This window comes from Momordica charantia (assembly GCF_013281855.1).
Source record: "Momordica charantia cultivar OHB3-1 chromosome 4 unlocalized genomic scaffold, Mcharantia_2.0 BLBB01000004.1, whole genome shotgun sequence".
In the NCBI taxonomy this organism is placed as follows: Eukaryota; Viridiplantae; Streptophyta; class Magnoliopsida; order Cucurbitales; family Cucurbitaceae; genus Momordica; species Momordica charantia.
In genome coordinates, this window is record NW_028275162.1 from 10,580,927 (window position 1) to 10,593,543 (window position 12,617).

Sequence of the window (12,617 nt, forward strand, 5' to 3'; positions counted from 1 at the left end):
CCGGTAAAAAGAATAGAGTGAGGTTTTGATCTTTATCACACGGAACAAAGTTGGTTTAGTTCTAGATCTCATAAAAAGAGTGATTTGTAACGTTGGTCTTGAATCCGTTAAAAGGAATGAGCTTGCGATCTTAAACCCATAAAAATATTGTGTTAGTGGAAAATCTCGAGAGGTTCTCAAGGAGTGAAGTACGTCGAGGGATGGCCAAACCACTATAAATCTCTCAGCATAAAATTTTGTAACCTATATTTTTTATTTATTGCAATTTATTTTTCAAGTATATTTTCTTTTATTGCAAATAATTGTTGTGCTTATCTCGAATGTTTGTTTTTATGATTTTTTGTTAGTATAAATTGACATATATCATTTTGACATAAAAGTTCAATTAATTATTTTATTTAAACTTAAAATTGAAAAAGTTTAGTAAATTAATCTTCAATATTATTCATCCCCTCTAATATAGTCATGTCGATCCAACAACATCGACGTAACTGAACAGCAAGCAAATGAGAGGGATGTAAATAAGCACATAACAATCTACAAGAAAAGATTCAGAGAAATAAAAAGGGGAGGTATATCTACGTTATTGCTAATACCCACTGCCCAACATCGAATTTCTGCTACAGCCAAACAGACACGATTATCTTCCGAAACACTCAAATTTTCTATCCTACAACTTCTGTTACTTCAAGAAACAATAAAATCAGTTTTTAAAACAAATATTAGGTAAATCTTATCTCTACGTCTTTACGCTCTATGTAGATATAAAGATCTTAAAGCCAATCAAAGTTTGACATATATTTCTATGTGTTTCCCAACAATAAAAACACCAGGAGTGAAGTATGTTGATCAAGCATTTAAGAACACTCAATAATAAAAATGAACCTTACTCAACAAGTAGAAGGAGCTTGATACTCAAGAAATGAAGTTGGTACGCAAAAGAATTTAACCTCTCCAAAGAGGGTTTAGCTCAAATACATCATAAAATAGTTCCAAAACAAATGAAAAACTACAACCCATAAAGAAAATTAGGAGAAATTTGCTGCTGACCTCGAAAGTTCTGATGCTCGAACAGTGCTTAAACGACCAAGCTAAAATACTTAAAATGAGTGAACGTTTTATACTGTTTGAAATAATACTCATAGATGACTAATTCTCAAAATTACAACAATAATTCAGCATTGAATACACATGTAAACCAAGCTACGGTAGTCAAAACAATAACAAATTCTTCTTAATGATACCAAAAAACTCTCTCATGAGAGTTACCGGTTACTCACTTATTGAGTAAAATTGAGAACATTTGGTTACAAAACAATTCATATGGAGACATCTTTATCAATTGCTATAACCTCTTAGTGTATACTTGGACTTCTGCTGGCATTATATTGTTAAGACAATAATAAGAAAATTTTAATTCAGATTATTCATTTTAAATTTCCAAAATAAATGGTGTCTAATACCAAAAGTATATTTGGATCCTCTATACATATGCACACACATATACACACAATATTTCACGGTGGAGATTCTAACTTTTCTAACTTCCGAGAGAATATACGTCTTAACTAGTTGAACTATGCTCAGGTTAGCTCCGAAAATATTATTATTTTGGTTGGATGGCTTCCATTTTCAATTAGCTACCATAAACTGTCAATAACCTAAAGTGGTTCCCTACATTTTACTTCAAATGATTGATAAATGATATATATTCATCCAACATGGCAAATAGCAAATGACAATTAGTACCGTAAAATCAAAGCATACAATAAGAAACTTTTAAGGGGCCATTGTTTCGTGGGAATTTGAGGTTCATGATGGACGAGTATCTAGATTCCCACGTTTGTTTGACAAGAATCTAAGATACTCGAGAATGTTGAGATGTCCGGTATCCTAGGATGTCCATACGGGAGACATCTTACGAGTTTTGGATGCCCTTCTGAAACATAGGTTTCCAAGATTCCTGTGTTGAGAGCATCTATTTTCAATTTTTGTCCTTCATTATTTTCTCCATATATTTTCTTTCATCAATTTTTTTAATTTTCCTCAAAAAATTCTTTATTTTAAAATTTTAAATTATAATTAAAAATAATTCAATGTACTCATGCTCCAATAAAAAATTTTATGCTATTAGTATATTTGTACATTAGATTTACATGTAAAATAAATTGTAATTAAATTATATAAACCTTCATTATTTTTAATATTTTGAAGGAATTACATTATTCATAATATTTATTATCATAAATATATAATTTTAAAGCAACATTTTTTTTTACCACCAACATACCTATGGTATTTTTCCTCTTAAAAAATATAATGTGCTGATAGGCACCTAAGATAGCATAAATTATATGATTGTCTTTTTGAAAAAGTATTAAAGTTGAAAATGAAATATACAGGAGGAGATGGAACAACATCCAAGCTGTGACAACCTAGCAGCAATAACCTGCTTATCAGCTTTCTTTTCATTACAAACAAAGTGATTTCAAAAGACAATTCTTTCTCTACTGCTTCTTGACGAATGATTGATAGGAATGGATTGCCTGAGCCTCCCTGCATCCCAATCCTGTCTTTCGATTATTAGTCGAGGTTGTGCTAGACTGATTTTCTTAATCTTTTGACGAGATAGAACGCAATAGAAACAAAGGCACAGGGAACGAGTTACCTACTAGAAAGGGGGCAAAATCACAGGTTTCATGGCCAAAATCACAGGTTTCATGAAGCTCACTCAGAAGCAGATGACCAAAATCTTTCCTAGAATTCTTAGTGGGGCTGTTGGACGATGGTTATAAGTTAATATGAATTAATTTGTTCTACAAAATAACATATAAAATATAATAAATTAATTCAAATAAATCTATTATATTAAATTAATTATAAATTATATAAATATTCATAGGACATTTTTTAAATTTAAAACATTCTCAAGAATAAATCCTGCAAAACAACGTGACTATCCAAATATTCCGAGATATCCTTATAAATTGTGCTTATCTAAAGATGCTAGACATCTAAAATTCTGGGCATCTGAAATTCCAGACATCTATAGATGTCGGACATTTACATTCTTGAAAGGGGTTAAAATTTCTTGGGAGGGATCACACATACATATAAGAGTTTTTATAAATGTAGTTAAAAATCCGAATTGAATTATAGGAGGGTCAAAAATCCTAATTTTCCCAAAGTATTCAACAACTTATTCAACAAAAATCATTGTAAAAGTATAAAAAAAAAAAATTTGAGTTGACAATTTGGGATTATTCCTTTTGACATAGAAAAGATATAATTTTTTTTTCATTTTAAAACATTAAATTGCTCTCAAGGTAGTAACTATCATTCGAGAGCATTGATTTTGCTATAAAAATACAAACAAATTATTAAAAGCATGCACATGATCCATGGCATGCACGAAATGGGAAACTTTCAAAACTAAAAATAAAAATGCTATGGAAAAAGATGGACTAATGGTTTTCCATGAAACTCTTCGCTGTAGTAGAACCAATTAATCAGTTGATGGGCCATCAAGAGGAGCAACTTCAGCGCAGATTTTAGGGTTTTGCTTTCCGGAAATGGTGGGCTTCACATTTGCACACTGAGATGTAATCGGACCTTGACTTCCACTGTACGTCAGGTCAATATCAGCAACTTCTACACCCTCACATGGTATGCTTTTGCTGCAAACAAGTTTGACTGCGACTGGGAGTAGCAGATGTGCCTTTGATATTTTTGAAGCTAACTTTACTGACCTTAATTTTTGATGGAACCTGAGCAGTAAAAAGAAAACATTATTGTCATATATAACTCAATTTTCCACTGTTTTTTTAAATACATTTTTCAGTTAATAATTAGTTGAACTAAATAAGGTACAATTTTAATACATACCTTTCGATTGCACTGATTCCATGGACAATATTCTTGGTCTATAATGACAGGATTACTGACGTTAACCATTTCAATATCTTCAAAATGCATGTCTGATGCTCCGAATGAACCAGCAGAATCCGGCCATGTTTTGATCCTGACACCGTTTGTAGTATCAATTAATTTGCATTTTTTATTGTAACTCCTTCCACACCTTGTTCCCTGGTGTACTTGCCCAAACTTCCTATGGCAATGCCATGTCCTGGTCCACAAGTTACATCACTGATAGTTATTTGTTTGTTAGTATCTCCTACAGAGATACAATCATCTCCGGTTGCGATTTTGTATTAAGAATGTTAATCCTTCTGAACAACCAATGTGAATTCCATCGGTGTTGGGACTATTCCCTGGTGCAGTAATTGTCACATGTTGGAAGGTCAGATTTTTGCAGCCCAAAACATTGATATGGAAATTTTTGCTGTCCAAGGAAGTTATATCCTTCACTATTGAATTAGTGACGAAATTGAACTTCAAACTCTGTTCATTTGGAACAAATAAAAAGCTCTTAGTGTCAAAAGTATATAATTAATTGAGATTACATATATTTAATAATAAACGATATTAGGCTATATTAATGTATATGTATGTATATATATTTATTTATTTAATGATTGAACACTTACCATGGCAAGCTTGGTGCATCTTTCTTTGGTGGCAATCATTCTTTGCCCAAGCTGCTTTTCCTTGGCCATCAAAAGTTCCAGTGCCTGACAATGTCAATTGATCGATATAATCCAACATAATCCACCCTTCTCCTTTCACTTCGCTCGGAGCTTGTAAAATCCCATCTACTTGGACCTCAATAGGACTCTTACAAGGGCCTTTGAGGCTGGCTCCACTTAATAGGTAAATTCCTTTTGGAATCAGTAATTTACTTGGAGTGATTGATGCACATGCTTCTTTCCATGCAGTTGCTAAAGCCTGTAGAGTGAATTACTTCATCAAATAAACGTTTATTGTATAAATTAAAATGGTCTATCAAATTAATATACACTTACTTGAGTAACATCAGTGTTGGGTTTGGCACCATACTTGAGTATATCAAAAACACCCGCACCAGGTTGACATTTAGCAGTAGACGCTAAAAGTAACAATAACAGTAACGCTACAAAGTTTGATGTAATAAATCCCATTCCTTTATGTGCCTTCTAAGCTTCTTATCTTCTCTTAGTCCTAATTGCTAACTTAGAAATTAGTATGAATGTTCCTCTTTATATATGTGAAGAAATTAACATTATTGGAAATTATCTCCCGATTCCTATGAGCTAAATTTATCAAAATCATTGAGAGGTTGAAGTTAAACAATTGCTTGCCTATTATTGGCATTTGCTTTGTTATTGGAACGACTACTTCTCTTAGTCACTTCAACAAAATTCATTCCGTAAATTTGTATCCGAGACAAACCTGCATGGCCACATAGCACAATACGTAACAAGTGGTGTACAAAAAATATGAGTAATTAATTGCGGATTTGATTTATAATTATTCAAATATCTAATCCTATTTCAATAATTTAAAATTTTAACTTTTTTTTTCATTGATTCAAATGTTCTATATTTATGACAACTCGGACTTTTTTAACTAACTTAGACAGTCTTTTAACATTTAAAACAATAACGATAACATCACATATAAATAATTAAGATGTCTATTTGATATTTCATATAAAATCTACATAAATCATAATAATAACAAAATTGACTTTTGATAAACAATTGATCTCAACAAACAAAACATAAAAAACTAATTTGGAGACTGAAATCTAGGTAGTAAATATCGTCGATTAGTCACCTTGTACGTCTTTGCTTTTTACTAAAAAAAATATAGAAGGAATGAATATTAAAACATGATCGGTCATTAGTCTTGCTCACGGGATCGGAGAGTCATTCACACACACATAATATGATTTATGATATCGTAAAACATGTGGGACCTAAAACTATTGTTAAAATATATAGTTATAACTTTGACAAATTAGACAAGTAACAGCTCCAAAAACTTGTTTGATGTCTCAATTTAGATGCTATAAGATTTTATGCGAAACCTAAACTTCAACGGATGATAATTGGTACCCAGTTAACAAAGTCAAGTAATCGTACCCAATTAAGTACCTCTTAATATATATGTTTTCCCAACTCAACGCGGCTGCCAGTGAAAAATTTAGAAAGCAAAGGAATGTGATAGTTTAGGTCTAAACACCAACGTGGGAATCATTTTATCATAGTTTTCTATTTATAATTTTTTTCTTGTTTTTCTAGTTAGGAAAATCTTATTATAAATTCGTAATATTTTCTGAAGTAAATCTTAGACTAATTATTTATTTTTAGATTTCTAAGTTAATTAATGAGATATTCATATGACTAATTCAAAAATATTAAATTTACCAATTATCCTACCAATAACCTTACTAAAAATATGGGCAAGAGGTAGTCTCTAAACTTTACTGTCAAAGCTCTTTTTCCTTCTTATCGACATATTATTTAAATTTGTTTAGATTACTAATTTAATTAATGAAGCATTCATATGAATAATTAAAAATATTGAAATTACCAACTATCCTACCATTATATTACTAAATATATACACACCATCAAATACAAATCCCCATACTTTGTCTTAAAATGTAGTTTTATCGTATCAACTTGAACTTAGCTCAATTAGATAAGACATCTATCTCCAACTTAACCAAAAGGTCATATATTTTGAATTCCTACCTTCACGTTTTATACTAAAAAGAAAAGGAAAAAAAACTCATTTTATCCGATGCAATATGAAAATTTAACCATTTTGTTCCAAATAGATTTGTGAAAATTCAAGGTATTAAGTAGAATTTAAAAATAGAAAAATGAAAACATAATTTTGCAAAGATTTGGACTAATTTAAACTTTTAATTTTGTTTGGGGAGAAAATTGTAATGCCATGTGGAGAACAGAAAGAGCTCAAGGTGAGTACGGGTGTATACTTAGTTGCAAAGGTAGGAAGTAAGAATTTTGTGGGATGACAAACGATTAGGAGGTATGATCAACAGCACCACCCAACATGTCCGACCTTCGGGCCGATATGAATAATTGCATGTCGGATCCCCAACCTATAAATAGGGGGCCTCACTCCTGCATCAGGTATCGAATTCCATCTCGAACTCCTATTAAATTCGAGTTTATACTGACCTAAGCTTCGGAGTGTTTGCATATCTTGTGCAAGGTCATTCCACATATGGGTCTTTCGGCTATTCCACCAATTATACCTTGACCAGGTTGGACCTTATTCAACTTTTCGTATAAACATTTGGTGCCGTTTGTGGGCACTATCGACATTTTAAGTCATTCCTAACTAGAGTTAAAATGGCACCAGCCATGTCAACTGATTCTAATCATCCCAATCGTTGTGCGATGCTTCTAACCCTCAGCATGAGGGAACCTCTAAAGGAGGAGAGGATTGAGCTCGGGTCTAATTAGCAGGCGACTAACCTTGTAAGTCTACTCGAAATGCACTCCCACCGTTTCCACCCCGCCGGACCAAATGTTCGCATCGAACCCGTGGAGGGGGCACTAAAAAGACCGAATGGAAGCTTCTTCGTCAGGCTAACCCCGACACTTTAGCAGCAATGCAGGTCGAGTTAGATGATATGTTTGCTGGAGTTTGAGCCATGAAGAACTCTACAATAACCTGGTCGATGTGACCAGGACGGGACTCATTCTTGTATCCAAGATGAGGATGAATAGCGTACTTCCCAAGTGGAACGACGTAATGAAGCTGGGGACTACACTCAACATCTGGTAATTGGAAGACACCCATCCCATCTCCAGGGTATAGATAGTTGTAGGGAAGGCACAACCTACGAAAGTATTTCAACTACAAGGTGCGAGATGAGAATTTCGTTGTAAATGGAGGGAATGTCTCACAGAGCGACCTGCGTAACAAGCTCAACAACAAGGTTCAATCCAAGTACACACTGATCGAGCCTCAAGCATTGATCACCAGGAAATAGTGTGACCATATGAAAAGCAAGTTTGATGCTCAGGTCGAAGCCCTTAAGAAGAAATGCGAGAAGAAGGAATGTATTTCCAACAATGGCGAGCCAGGCAAATCACCATTTAGTCTAGATGTCTTAGATGCTTTAATTCTGAGCAAGTTTAAGACGCCCACCATGAATCCCTATGACGGATTTGAAGGACTACGTTGAGCTCTTTGAGGATCTCATAGACTTCCAGGTAGCATTGATGCCATCAAATATCGTGCCATTCAGAATGCCTTAATTGGGAGTGCATAGCTCTAGTACCAAAAGTTGCCAACAAGGTCAATCTCGACCTAAAGTCTACTGAGGAAAGAACTCATTAGCCAATTATCTTATTGACATTAAGATACAAAAACAACGACTCACCTTGTCACCATCAGGCAGAAGGAGAATGATACGTTGTTGAAGGAGTATGTGGCCTAGTTTCAAGAGGAACAACTCAAGGTCATATATTACTCAGACGACTCAGCAATGTGTTACTTCCTAACAAGCCTGGCAGACTAGACTTTAACTGTAGTCAGATTGGGAGAAGAAGCCCCTGCAACATTTGCTGAGGTCTTACAAAAGGCCAAGAAAGTTATTGATAGACACGAGTATAGCTCAAACAAAAACAGGTCGGATAGAGAAGAATCCTGACTAGAAGAAATCAAGTCGCCCTGAAAAGGGCAACTTTGACTCCAAATCTAAGGATAGGGGATATGCCTTCCAAACCTTATAGCATCACACTGATTACAAACATTCAGATTTTGGAACAAGTAGGAGCTCACCTTACGAAAGATACACTCCTACTACCATCCCTATCTCACAGTTCTGGACTAATATAGAAGAAACAAGGATGGAAAATGTTTTTATTTTTAAACGTCCTGACAAGCTCATAGGAGATCCCAACAAGCGTGACGAAGGGAAGTATTGCGGCTTCCAGATCCTGAATTATTCGACACCGAGTGGTGTTGGGATAATTAGAGGATAGCTAAAGACTTCACGTGAATATTACACTACTGCTCTCAAAGACTCCGTCATGCACGCGATCTCCGAGAAGGCCAACCATGAACAAGCACCTCGACAAGAGCATCTACTTATGTGGAAAAGTTGGAGCTTGTTCCCTACTTAGCCCTGAGTCGCATGTCATCATAGATACCAAGATGGGGGCCACTAAGAGGGAGAAACTCATTAACTTCGTCGAAGTTAATTCAGATGTTTTTGAATTGTCTCACGAGGACATGTCAGGCATTGATCCAAGGTTATGGGTGCACCGCCTCCATCGACCCATGGTTCCAACCTGTTTAGCCAAAAAGAGGCTTGTAAATAGAGATATGAGAGATGTAATTTTTTAGGAAGTGAAAAAATTGCTTAAAGCATAATATATAGAATAAGTTATCTATCTCGACTGGCTATCTAATGTAGTATTAGTCAAGAAATCTAACGGAAAATGGAGAATGTGTGTGGATTTCACAATTTCAAGAGAGCATGCCCAAAGCATTGCTTTCCAATTCCAAGGATTGACTAGCTCGTAGACGCCACAACTAGGCACGAACTATTCATCTATATGGAAGCCCAGTCCATTTATTATCAAATTAAGATGCACATCCTTGATTAAGTACATACCTTCTTCATAATTGAATAGTGCTTGTACTGTTATAAGATCATGTTGTTTAGCCTGAAGAACGCATGTGTGATCTACCAAAGAGTGGTACAAAATATTTGAAAAGCAGATTAAGCGTAATATGGAAGTTTATGTGTAAGGACCGTTTGGAGTTAAAAAAATAAATAATAAGAAAAAATGGAATAAGGGCATTTTGGTCGTTGGATAAAAAAAAGAAAAAAATGAATTTTTTTTTGTGTTTAAAAAGAAATTGGGAAATTGAAAAAAAAAATAGGGTGCAAGTGTGTGTGGTGTAAGAGGACACGTGGTGGTAGGAAAATTAGATAAAAAAAAAGAAGAGGAAAGGAAAAGAAAGAGAACGAAAAGGAAGAAGGAGGAGAAGAAAAGGGGATCTTGGCGTTTTCAACCGAAACATAAGGAAGAGGAAGAAATTGATGGTGATTGTGAGCCGGATTGAAGAACCAACCTTAGAAGTGGTAATTAAGTTATTTTTATTTGAAGGTTTGGGAAGAAATAGAGGTTGAAGAGAAATAGTCTATGGCTTTGTTGTTTTGCCTAAGAAATCTCTTGAAATAGGTGTCGAACTTGGATTTCTGGTTTATGTGAATATGCGTATCGATGAGTTAGCTTCAATTTATGCGTTTTGGTCACATATCTGGATTGGTATAGTTTGCAGAAGAAGCTAAAAAAAAGAAATGGAGGGGAAGAAGCCATGGTACGGTGGTTTTGGGTCAAGGAACAAGATGATCAATAGTAGAGGAGAGAGAGTGTGGTTTTTAAATTAAATAAAAAAAGAAAAAAAGAAGAAAAATGTTGGAAAATTGGGCTATTTGTGTGAAATAGAGTGGGAGAAAGAGAAATTTAATGGGTTTGGTGGGACCCACTTGTAAGAAGAAAAAGTAGTGAGTTTTAATGAAGAAGAGAGCGAATGGGGAATTGGGGTAATTGGGTTATTTTGAAGTTATTGTGATTAAAGTTTGAATTAGTTATGTTGAAATGTGAAATTGGAATTAAGTGAAATAATGGTATTAAATCAATATTTCAGGTCAAGCGGAAATTTGAAACAGCGTACGACTCCCTTAAAGGATTTGTGAGTGGTTGTTTTATTAAACGTTTTTGGATATTATTATTGACTTGAGTGGTTACTTTATTAAATGCTTTGGATATTATTATTGGAATTTGTGAGTGGTTATTTTATTAAATGTTTTGGATAGTATTATTGGAATTGTGGGTGGTTTATTTTAGAAATGTTTTTAGAAGTATATCATGATAGAATTTCAAGAAAGTACATATATTATGTATGATGTAGCATTTCTGCTAAGAATGAAAGAAAATATGTTTTTTCGAGAATTAGAAATGTTTATGAGAATTCAGAAATGCTCACGAGTTTAAAGAATTGTTTAAAGCTTATGAAATGTTATTTAGAAAGAGATTTCAGAAAATGAGTTTAGAATTTCATGAAATGTGTTTAGAAAAAAATTTCAGAAATGGTTTCAGAAAGAAAGAAAAGTTCTCAGAAGAAGAAAAGAAGAAATTTAGAAAAGTTTATGAGATTGAGAAAGAAATTTTCAAAACCACCATGTTATTGTATCCAGGTGATTACCCGTATGTTATGTGAATGTGTTTCTACAGTATATCCAGAAATACAAGGTCTTTGGGACCATTTTAATCCACGTGTTGAGAGAATTATTCTGCTGTGTATATTGAGATTACTCTATGCCAGTAGACCAGAAATAGAATTATTCTGCTCTGCGTATTGAGATTACTCTACGCTAGTAGACCAGAATAGAATGTGGATACATGTGTGTGTGTCGAGTTTTCTGAACCTATTTATTGGTTGAAAGAAAATGTTTGATATGATATTAGAAAGTGTTTTCATAGTTGTTTAATGTTTCAGGAGAACGATTTCCAAATTTATTTAGAGAATGCGTGCTGTTACACGTTTATTATGAGAAAGTCTTTATGAGTTTTAGTTGCTCAAGTTTTATGAGATTTAATGAGAATATTATTAGAACGGTTTTATAAGGTTTGTTTTGCAGAACTTCGAAACTTCAGTTGTTTATGAAAGAAGTTTTACAATATTATTTTTTTGTATTAATTTACCACTCACTGAGCTTTTCAGCTCACTCTTTACCCCTTTGTTTTCCCCCCAGGTTGTATCTGAGTTTCAAAGAGAGAACGGACCAGCTTCTGCCACCCAGAGTCGTTAAGAAATTGCATATCATTTGTAGTTAAATCCTAAATAGTGTATCTAGAAGAAATTTAAGAATAGAAGTGATGTTAAAAATTGGTTTTAAAAGTCTAGAAGTTTTCCGACTATAGACTCTGCACCTAGTGGGGTCCATGGCCGGCGCGGTCTGTTTTGAACCAGTAGGTGTTCTGGGACGGGTTGTGTCATTATGTAGATGATATGTTTGTCAAAAGCAAGCAGTCAAGATCGCACCTATCTGACCTTGCTGAGATATTCAGAGTTTTGCATCGATATTTGATAAAGCTTAACCCGACTGACTGAATGTGTTTTTGGTGTATCCTTTGGCAAATTCCTTGATTTTATGGTTAATAATCGCGAAATTGAGGCCAACTTTGAGAAGATACAAGCAGTTCTAGAGAAGATTAATTAGTTGATGGACCATCAAAAGGGGTAACTTCAACGTAGATTTTAGGGTTTTGCTTCCAAGGTGGTGGCTTCACATTTGCAAACTGTGATGTAATCGAACTTCGACTTCCGCTATACGTCAGGTCGGTATGAGCAACTTCCACACCCTCACATGGTATGTTTTTGTTGCAAATAAGTTTGACTGCTACTGGAGTAGCCGATGTGCATTTATATTCTTGAAGTTGACTTTGCTGACCTTAATTTTTTACAGAACCTGGGCAATAAAAGAAACCATTATTGTCATATATATAGACCCTAAATTTTATAGTATTCAATTTTATCATTCGTTTTTCTTTATTTGATTTGTAATAGTTTTTTCTTGTAGAATTTTTGTTTAATTTTATAGTAAATTTTTCCTTTTTGTGTGTTTTATCAAGAAAAAATTAAAAATTAAAAAGTATTTAGTTTAAGTATCGATT

The 12,617-nt window shown here is 33.9% G+C and overlaps 1 long non-coding RNA gene and 1 pseudogene across 2 annotated transcripts; one reads left to right on the forward strand and one right to left on the reverse strand.

Moving 5' to 3' along the window:
- Positions 1–3,478: 3,478 nt before the first annotated feature.
- LOC148211778 (exopolygalacturonase-like) lies at positions 3,479–5,121 on the reverse strand (annotated as a pseudogene). The gene is made up of 4 exons (XR_015790348.1): positions 4,923–5,121; positions 4,548–4,845; positions 3,886–4,401; positions 3,479–3,767 (listed from the first exon to the last, which is right to left on the reverse strand). The product of XR_015790348.1 is annotated as an exopolygalacturonase-like (transcript).
- Positions 5,122–9,920: 4,799 nt separating this feature from the next.
- On the forward strand, positions 9,921–11,832 carry LOC148211779 (uncharacterized). Its single transcript, XR_015790157.1, has 3 exons — positions 9,921–10,018; positions 10,588–10,632; positions 11,696–11,832. It is a non-coding gene; the product is annotated as an uncharacterized LOC148211779 (long non-coding RNA).
- The last annotated feature ends 785 nt before the right edge of the window (positions 11,833–12,617 follow it).